The sequence below is a fragment of the Aedes aegypti genome, chromosome 3 (assembly GCF_002204515.2).
Source record: "Aedes aegypti strain LVP_AGWG chromosome 3, AaegL5.0 Primary Assembly, whole genome shotgun sequence".
In the NCBI taxonomy this organism is placed as follows: domain Eukaryota; kingdom Metazoa; phylum Arthropoda; class Insecta; order Diptera; family Culicidae; genus Aedes; species Aedes aegypti.
Genome location: NC_035109.1, coordinates 243744626 through 243748331, shown reverse-complemented (window position 1 = coordinate 243748331; position 3706 = coordinate 243744626). Strand labels below are relative to the sequence as shown.

General features: G+C 40.2%; 1 non-coding gene across 1 annotated transcript; it reads left to right on the top strand.

The window, feature by feature from the left end:
- The first annotated feature begins 458 nt into the window (after positions 1 to 458).
- Positions 459 to 540, top strand: Trnas-cga. Its single transcript has one exon. It is a non-coding gene; the product is annotated as a tRNA-Ser (tRNA).
- The last annotated feature ends 3166 nt before the right edge of the window (positions 541 to 3706 follow it).

Here is a 3706-nt window from a genome sequence, read left to right as displayed (position 1 = left end):
ATTATAAATTTTAAAAATATCCTGGGCCTTCGTAACTTATTACAAATAATGAGTCTGTTCACATTTTGAATGAAAACATTTCGTTTCCAAATTCTAAATGAGTTCTAAAAGGAAGTTTGTGTGATTTTTACCCTACCTGACCCAGAGATGTTCTGGAATAACTTTGTCTACAATACTCCGGAGCTATACCTTCCCATCACTTATGAAATTACAACTAATAGTGAAGCCATCCTCAAAATTTCATTAAAAAATATGGAGTTATGCCCAAATACGAGCAATTTGAATTTTGTATGTCAGCCCCGTAGCCCTACGGGTTAATGAAGAGTTACTCTATAATTTAAACTAATAAAGAGTTACAACTATAGTTGAATTTAGTTGCATTGGATTGTTTATGGAGATATTTTAAAGGAACTTAAAAGCACTATTCTTAATTGGTGCATGATTATATATTTTATGGAGCAGTCGTGGCCGAGTGGTTAAGGCGTCTGACTCGAAATCAGATTCCCTCTGGGAGCGTAGGTTCGAATCCTACCGGCTGCGAAATACATTATTTTTGTACATGGCTTTTCTTACGCATACCAGTATGTGGTTGGGGCCTTCCTTATCCGAGTGGTTACAGCCCGCCGGCTACAAAGCAAAGCCACGCTGAAGGTGGCTGGGTGCAATTCCCGATCGGTCCAGGATCTTTTCGTAATGGAAATTTCCTTGATTTCACTGGGCATAGAGAGTATAATCGTACCTGCCACACGATATACGAATGCGAAAATGGCAACTTTGACAAAGGAACACAGAATGAAAAATCAATGTATATTTCAGCGTAAAATCATGCACATGAGGGGAATGCCAGATTTATCGCAAATTTACACGATACATCGTGTAAAATTACAATAACATCATGTAAGTTTCCGCTATTCATCGTGTAATCTAGCATGGGCTAATCGATTACGCGACAATTCACATAAATTTTCATGACGTTGATGTAATTTTACATGTAAATTTTCGACAAATCTGGCATTCCCCGCATGTGCATGATTTTACGCTGAAATTTACACGGATTTTTCTTGCTGTGAAGCTCTCAGTTAATAACTGTGGGAGTGTTCATAAGAACTTGAGAAGTTGAGAAGCAGGCTCTGTCCCAGTGAGGACGTAATGCCAAGAATAAGAAGAATAAGAAGAAGAGGAAGAAGATCAGTATGTGGTTGGTTCATCAATCTGTGGTGTTTTTGGTGGAGGGAGAGAGGCAAAGATTATTAATTATCGTAGATGATTGATAACATGGCGAAACAGTTTTTTGTCTCAAGTACCGATTTTACTTAACCCGGATAGGCCCCTGAGTGAATGAAAAAATACTAAAACCCTCACCGCTCAGCGAATACTAAACGGATTCAAATAATATTTTGTCAGTATACTGGCTCACATATCTAGTTTCTAAAAGTGGTCAGAGGATTTCGGAAATGTTCCTGTGGCCGGAGTTATTCTGGTGGGTCACTGGGTCAGGTCGGGTGAAAAGGGTACCGTGGTTTTATACCCCTGAAGGTAGTCATATTCAAAGTCACAGATAAGTTCCGGAATCCTCTATAAAGCGGCCACTATATCGAGCAGTTTTGCTTTTACTCAGGCCTATACGGGTTAATATTGGATTTTTTTTTTTTTTTTTTCCCCTCATCTGTAGAGCCTTTTAACCACTGCTTCCATTATTTAGGAATATTGTGGTATGACCCATATTTTATTTGGTGCTCATCAAATATCCTTTCACAATTGAGATGTGATAGACATTGGTTGATGTGTCACACTGTCCCAACTGGGCACAACTCGTTTTATAAAGTCTATTACCCTATTAGGACTACCTTGCCAAATTTCCAAGGGCTCTAATAACCCTTTTCCAAATGTTAACGTTCTTTGATTAAGCAATGCTCCGCAGTTGCAGAGTAAATGCTCAGCAGTTTCGTCTTCAGCTTGACAAAAACGACACTCAGAGGATTGTATTTTTCCTATATTTTTAAGATGATACCTACTTGGGCAGTGACCGGTCATCAGGCCAGTTATTACCCTAAGATTTCCTTTATTAAGATTCAGTATAGCCCGGGCTTTAGCTAGACTGGGTTTTATGAATCTTTTCGCTTGCTTGGATGTATCCGTGGCGTTCCAATTGAATTCTACCATGGACATTTCCCAATTTTTCAGTTTCATCCTGAGAGTGCACTCAGGAATACCACAGAACGGTTCAGGGCCGACAAAGCTCGAAGCTGCACCCTGTCTTGCTAGATTGTCGGCGATTTCATTCCCCTCAATTCCACAATGGCCGGGCACCCAGTACAATGTAACTTCGTTCCTACTGGCCAATTGCTTCAAAGAAAGAATGCATTCCCACACTAACTTTGATCTACATGTGAATGCCTTTAGAGCATTCAAAGCTGCTTGACTGTCTGAGAAAATACAGATCTTTGCAAACCTATAGTTTCTTTTGAGACAAACATTTGTACAGTCAATGATGGCTTGTATTTCAGCTTGGAACACAGTGGGACTGCGCCCCATAGCGATTACCTTGCTGATACCAGGGCCGAAAACTCCAGCTCCGGTATTGTCGCCCATCTTTGACCCGTCGGTATAAAACACAATAGAACCTGCACGTAAACTTGGCCCACCAGAATCCCAAGTATAGCGGCTTGGTTTAACCACTTTAAAGGGAACATCATAGTTGGTCTTCGTTGTCATCCAATCTTCTATTGTTTTGTTATCTGAATTCAAATTGAATTCCTTGATGATTTTCATGTGACCAATCAAATCACCATCTAGTATTTTATTATAAACGAATAAACTGCAAGGCATTTTTTGCAGCTTGCAGTTTAATGAATTGATGCAAAGGCAGTATATTAAGAAGGGCATCCAAGGCAACCGATGGTGTACTTTTCATTGCCCCTGTCATTGATATACAAGCAAGTCTCTGCAACTTAGCCAGCTTCTTCTGAGCGGTTACCTCATTTGTCTTGGGCCACCATACCAGTGAAGCATAACTAATTTTTGGTCGGACTATTGCTGAATAAATCCAGTTTACCATATTAGGTCGCAGTCCCCAAGTTTTTCCTAGGGCTTTATTGCAGACCCATAGGGCATTAGTACCCTTACTTATGACCTTGCTCAGATGAGAGTTCCAGTTCAATTTCTTATCCAAAGTAACACCAAGGTGTTTAACTTCTTCCGAAAATTGAATTTGAACTCCATTCAAAGAAGGCTGTATGAGCTTTACCTTTTTCCTTCTGGTAAAAGGCACGATAGTAGTTTTTGAAGGGTTTACGTTTAACCCCTCTTTCCTACACCATTTGAGAGTAATGTTTAACGCAGTTTGCAACCGATCGGAAATCGTGTTGTCAAACTTTCCACGAACTAAGATGGCCACATCGTCGGCATATCCAATTACCTCAAAACCTTGATCTATTAAATTTCTAAGGAGTACGTCTACTACAAGAGACCACAGTAAGGGCGATAACACTCCTCCTTGAGGACATCCCTTCGTAGATCTTATAGATATTTGCGCACCTCCTAGATCAGCAGAAATTGTGCGACCCTTGAGCATGGTCATAACCCATTCGATAACACTTTTATCCAAGCCCCTTGCTTCCATGGCTGAACTCATTGAGCTATAGGATGCATTATCGAATGCTCCTTCAATATCGAGAAAAGCAACCACGGCTATTTCTTTGGCTTC